This window comes from Carassius auratus, unplaced genomic scaffold (assembly GCF_003368295.1).
Source record: "Carassius auratus strain Wakin unplaced genomic scaffold, ASM336829v1 scaf_tig00018251, whole genome shotgun sequence".
NCBI lineage: Eukaryota > Metazoa > Chordata > Actinopteri > Cypriniformes > Cyprinidae > Carassius > Carassius auratus.
This window is the reverse complement of record NW_020524868.1, coordinates 58,604-65,689: the sequence shown is the minus strand read 5'-3', so window position 1 is coordinate 65,689 and position 7,086 is coordinate 58,604.

Below are 7,086 nucleotides of genomic sequence, written 5' to 3'. Positions count from 1 at the left end.
GGACTGCTGGACTGGATGCCTGGAACATCCTGATTCTCTGTCGGCGAGAGAAGCACAGCACACACACACAAAAAGACCAATGCAAGTTCGTTCTACGTTTAACGAGCTATATTCATACGGGCTGTGCCGTTTATGAGAATTTTGGGGCTGACTGATGCAAACAGTCAATTCAATTCAATTCAATTCAAGTTTATTTGTATAGCGCTTTTTACAAAATAAATCGTTACAAAGCAACTTTACAGAAAATTATGTTTCTACAATATTTAGTAGTAGCTAGTAGTTTGTGCACATTTGACAGGATTTTAGAAAAAATAATAATAATAATACAAGACGTAGTCAGCTAGACGATTATTAAGTTATTATATGATTCAGTCACACATTTAGCAATAATTGTTAGTTCTGTTTGTTGATTCAAGGTTAGCATCATCTGGGGTCCTCTGAGGGTCAGCATCATCTCTTCTCAGGTGTTCTGGATCCAGACTGGAGCTTGTTTAAATCCTAGTTACCACGTGGCGAAAAATAGAAACAAAATACAGACATCATTAGCATAGCTGCTGATCCAACAAAGTAAAATTAGTTTAACCCAAGCTAATGAATAAAAATGCAACTTTGAACAGATGCAACTACACTCACAATTAAAAAGAAACATTATTCGAATGCTTGGCGAAAGAGATGTGTTTTTAATCTAGATTTAAACAGAGAGAGTGTGTCTGAACCCTGAACATTATCAGGAAGGCTATTCCAGAGTTTGGGAGCCAAATGTGAGAAAGCTCTACCTCCTTTAGTGGACTTTGCTATCCTAGGAACGACCAAAAGTCCAGCGTTTTGTGACCTTAGGGTGCGTGATGGGTTGTAGCGTGGTAGAAGGCTAGTTAGGTACGCTGGAGCTAAACCATTTAGGGCCTTATAGGTAAGTAATGATAATTTGTAACTGATACGGAACTTAATAGGTAGCCAGTGCAGAGACTGTAAAATTGGGGTAATATGATCATATTTTCTTGACCTCATAAGGACTCTAGCTGCTGCATTTTGGACGACCTGTAGCTTGTTTATTGAAGAAGCAGGACAACCACCTGTCAGACAGTTAAGTAGCCAATTAACTTGGGTCAACGAAGGACCTGAAATGGAGATTTGACAGGCAGTAGCCTAGCGGGTCGTGTGATGACACCGGCTGCTGGCGGTCGCTCTACTATTTAACTTCGTTGGTGGCTCCCAGGTTACTGTCTCTATGTGAAATGAAAGAAACAAATCACAACAGAACAGAGGGTAGAAAAAGATCAAAGTGAAACAACACTTGAAATGAGATGAAACAATAGAAACACAATGTGTTTGTGAGAATGAGGAGGCCTAAGCCTACTGCTAGGTTTTTAAGATAGGGCCAACAGGTGAGTTGGGTAGGAAACCTAGAAATATGGTGTGGCTTAAAGAAGCAAAAGGGTTAAACACTTAAAATATATCCGGGGGAATATCTAATATTCTGTGGTTTATAATAAGTGGATGGGTTTTATCACATTGGGTTCACCTGGGTGAATTGAAGTCATTCAGGTGGGAACCAGTGGCTTGGTCAACCTCCCCGGTGCTCCCCAAACACTCAACCGCAGTGTCCCCGGTCCTCCGTTATTCTGGCGTGGCGCCGTCTCGAACGGCTTGTGACTTTTAGCACAACCTTTGGAGTGCCAAAATTGCTGATGTCTCTTGAGACAAGAGGCACCGAGTTTCACTCGCAGCCAGTATCGGTAACACCGGTCGGGCAGCCTTGCTCACTGGAAACCTGAGATGACTGTCCAATCACAGAGGGAGTTCTACAATCAAATACACAAAGGATGAACAAAGGAAACTTAAAGTTAATTAAGGTTTGGTTTGTTTAACATCAATTGAGTAACTATATGTAGAGAGGAAAGGTAACAGCTTTACCTAATCATGATAAAACAAAACAAAGGAATTATGATAATAATGGTAATTATCAAAATAACCTAAGTCAAAAGAGAGAAGCAAAATAATAAACATCAAATTAAAAGACAGGAATGAAACAAGGGAGAAGGAGTAGCTGGTTTTCACCACAAGGGGGGGAAGTACTGCTTCTCTGTCTTTAACCTGCTGAGCAGAAAACTTAATTCAAATTAAAAATTCAAAACTGGTTTAAATCAAAATTTTAAATAAGCATGTATGAATTAAAAGGAAAATCTGAATAATATCCTATAATAACCATTGATAGCTTGTAAGTTATCATTAATGATCATGAAATTAATCAAACAGTGTGAGATTAATCAAAGAGGGTAAAAGTGGACATTCAATTCAAAACAGAATGGAAAAGACATAGGTATGTTAGTCGATTTAACAGGAGACTGCCACTAGATAGCTTACCTTCTAAGTGGGTCAATCAGTGGTTGACCTGAAACATCTAGATTTCCACTATTAAACAATTACATTTTAATTCAAATCATGTTTGAACTAAACTCAAAGTAAATGTAAACAGTCAAAGGCAGGGAACATTCTTTTGTTTCCCTGTAATCATATTCGCACGAGCAAAGCTGTAAATGCAAATATTTATCGAGAATTTAGACATCTAATTTAAATACATCAAGGGGAAAGATTAGCAATTAGAGCGCATTATCTGAAACAGCCACGGGATGGCAACTTTGCACTCATGCAAGCTGGAATCAGAAAGCAGGGCGTACCCTGAAATTTCTAACCCACACGTTCCCTCTGGTGTTTAGATAGCGGAACTACAATTTCAATATGACTTAGAAATTATCTGATCGTTTGTCTGGCTGATTTTCTGCATCAAAAATCACAAGTAACAAACCAAAGGTTTTAATCTCTGAGGTGCTATATTAACATAGGTTGAAGAAGGATCCGTTCACTTCCAAAACACAACTGTAATAAAAACAGGAATTTTCCAACTGTTGACTCCAATAAACATTTATCAAAATAGCACTTATGATTTAAATGTTTTAGGTCTAAAAATCGGGTAGCTAAGCCAATTTTAGACCAGGAGTTTTTATCGTTTTATTTTTGAATATTATTGTGGTTTACCACGAATTCAATAAGCAAGGCCTTTTTAACTGAATCAGAGGAACATCGCTCAGGTTCAGATTTACATGTTGCAACTATTAAAAGATTTCTTTATCTTTTAATTATTCATATTAAAATGTTCTCACTGTAAAAAGATTTTGGTCTTTCTTAACAGGATACTTTAACATTATACTGCAGTTTACTTTCATCAAAAATAACAGTGACTATACTGTTAAGTTTCTACAAATACCTAGTGCTGACTGACCAGCTTTTTGCCTTAGTCAGTTGAGTGAGTTCGCGTCTTGCGACTTATCTCACAAGTACCGTTACATAATTTCATAGAGCACGTGCAGAAATTATTAAAAACCATATACACAGATTGATTGCTCACAAAACGAAGTTTGAAATGCCCGCGTTATCTCCACCATAATGTAACAACAATGAGTTTTACATAGTAATTAACTCAAATGATATATAGGGAATTTGAATAATTAATCAGGAATATGATTAATTTATATCTCAGATGACAGTTACATTAAATTTGATTGATTATGAAAAATAGCTCAATTGCCTATAACAATAAATAATCACAGGGCACTGTAACTTACTCATTAATATGTCAATATTACATTCTTCATATCAATTATTGTGATATCTCTTACTGTAAATTACTGCAAATCAAACCGTGGTATGTCCAGCAAACCACTGTAGACCTATCAATTTTCAATAAAGTTATCACGCCTTATAATTCAAGGAAAAGTATTCTCTGGCCATGAAAATATTATCCTATCCTTATGATAAATTTAGTTTCTAAATTTAGAGCTTGTAGCTATAGATCAGACATCTCAGTGACTCGTAATGTGAGTGGGGTGGAGTCCAAGCCAATCGTCAGTATATGGGTTTTTAATAATTAAACTAGTAATACATCAAACTACAAATCACACAGAGTAAATATGCGTACGACAATACAAACAGTAAGCTTTATACAATACATAACGAATCCAAATAAAAGAGAGAGAGAGAGAGAGAGAGAGAGAGAGAGAAAATAGAATGAGATCACATAAGGAGCTCAGGTATGAAAATCATAGTCAGTAACTTTTGGGAAGCCAACAACAAATCAGATCATAACAACACTTTAAAGCAGCATTTAAATCTCCATAGAGAAAGTGATACTTGCAAAAGTGTCCAATGTGAGCGTGGCGTGAGATCGGCGTCGAGCTTGTGAGCTTTGCGTGCTGTTTCCGTTGAAACAGCCATGTGCCATGAAACGGAGGCCATGTGACGCGCGTGCACGCTGCGCTGGCTCTTGGCGTGAGCGTGGAGCACGTGGTCCTTTGTTCTGTCCTCGCGCGGTATTTGAAAGGTTCAACAAACATTGTTCCAGAATTCGTCTTCCTTGCGTGGAGAGGCGAATAGTTGAATAAACTTAGTAAAAAAAAAGAAAAGAAAAGAACGAAAACGAAAGCTTCCAAAGGAGCCATTAAAATGGCTTTTCCTCTCAGCCCCTGTGCTGAGCGGGGGCTTGCGCTATGAGCACGGCCTGAGGCCGTGCGGAAGCAACGTTGGTCGATGCAGGAGGGAAGGGAGTCAGCGTAAGAAGAGAGAGTGGACCTTGTTTGGTCAATTCTTATAGCTTGAAATAGTTCACGCCCATTTTCGAGGGAGCATCCAATGAATGTCCGCGATCTGAAGCGGAGGGAAAAGTTCCTTTGTCTCTGTGGAGGCAACCCCCCGGTGATCTAGTGCTTGTCCGATTCCATCAGGGATATTTCTATCAGTTCGTACTTCAGATTACATACATTTTTCCATTACTTTGCTCTAGATAAATGGGTCTGTCAGAGCATGACGATTAGAACAAGACTAAACATAATATATATATGATCAAAGATCTAATTTTTAGATCGAATTACACATTTAAAGATTTGTTTAACACATGATAACACTGCAGATGTTGGGAAACATCTAAATGTACCAAAAGAGAATACGTAATACATTTATAAAACATAAAAACAGAAAGTTAATGAATACATTCCATAGAATGCATTGTTCAAAAGAAGCCAGCGATTTGGCTTCTCTCCTGTCCTGTGTGGTCGTAAACTTTTACAACCTGCAAAAGTGGGGGTTGCAGAAACATGGCTCTCTTTGAGAAGGTTAAAGTGAGGAGAGACATTTCCTAAAGTATGAGCTTGCAACTTATACTCTTCACATAACAAGGATTAACCATTTTATGCAATCCATAAACATAATTAAAATACATATTAATAATAAAATGAAAGTAAGGAACTTATACGAAAGGTTTCCTTTGTCTCCAGTGTTGGAATGAATTTGGGTTGGGGGTTTTCATTTCTTCTTTGAAGCTCGCATGGGCATCGTAAATAATTTAAGTCCAGCCAGGCTGGCACCAGGCCAGGCACTTGGTGCAAAAAGAGTTTCATTTGGAAAATCTGAATTAAACACATGAATCGATGATCTGCATATCCGTTACAACATTATGTTAATAAAATTTGTCAAACTAGTCTTAAGCAACATTATTCACATTTTTAGAGTTAAACAGGTTAATGATCTCTTTCAGCATCTATACATGTTTAAAATAATTCCAATAGGTTCTAAGCTACAGCTTAATGATAAAACAAACTTAAAAATGTTGTTTGCAGTTTGTGGGGGTCTGAAAGCTGTGTGTGTGTGTGTGTGTGTGTGTGTGTGTGTGTGTGTGTGTGTGTGTGTGTGTGTTTGTGTGTAAGTGTGTACATTAGAGAGTTTGAATGAAAAATGCTTTAGGTTAAAGATGTTATTTAACTACAAACACCCTACCTCAGAAACATAACACTACAGTATGTGTTTTTCCCCAACAAACTGGTTAAAAAAAAAAAAATTCATAAGAACGTTTGTTGTGCTTTGAAGAAAAAGTCAGACACGTATATAAATTAAGTTATATATATATATATATATATATATATATATATATATATATATATATATATATATATATATATATATATATATATATATATTCATTAATATGAGAGAATCATGATGAATCTATGAGTTTATGTATTTATAGTGTTTCATGTATACTCACTGCTAGTCGTATACATATTCGCCTCCGTGAGTCTGTCTCGTCTAATAACTTTGTGAGCTCTCCATATTTTTTTCCCCCTCCTGACACAACGTGTTACAGATGGTAAATATTTTTATTTATGAATGGTTTGTATAGAGACCGTAAACGTTTCAGTGTAATTACTTCCACATGGGTAAACATTCTGTTTACAAACAGAGTCTGAAGTCTGTGAAAATAACCAGGACTATGTCTTTTACGACCATGTCGTCACGGTTAAATCCGAAACAGGCTCTAAGCTACCTTGATGTTATTCAAACAAGCTTCTCAAAACAAAGTGTAAGATTACGGTGGTGATGATAGCAGCATGAGACCTGTCTGTAAACATTCCAGCAATGTTCTCCGGACAACTTTTCTGAAAATCAGATATAACCTACTGTATTGAGACTGAGAAGTTGTCGTCATAGCACAAAGCCCCTCCCTCGATATCACGGTCTCCGCCATGTTGGAATCAGAATCAGAATGAGCTTTATTGACAGATATGTTTACACATACGAGGAATTTGTTTTCATGACAGAAGCTCCGCAGTACAACAGAATGAAAGCGACAGCGAATGATACCGGCGGCGAAACAGGGTTGTTTAAATGTGTTGTTAAGAGGAGGTTCTCGCAATTCTGCACTGTTTTACCATGCCTGGAAGTTACTGCTGCATTAAAAACTGCTGCAGTACCTCACATGATACATATGGAAAACATAGGAACAATGAAATACAGTTTTTTTTAGGTTACACCAAGCGCAAAACAGCGGTATTTGGAGAACCTCTCAAGTGGCACAGAGACCTGGGCCATTTACCTCCATGCACACATATGGACATTGGAAATTATATTGTTTTTGGTTTAAGTTACTACACAATGCAGGAGTTTAAAAGCCACAAGTCTTTGGAAAGTTACGAGGCTTTCTGCTGTGGCTGGGTCCATTTACAGCAGGTGATGAAAACAGTGTTGTACTGGCCAAAG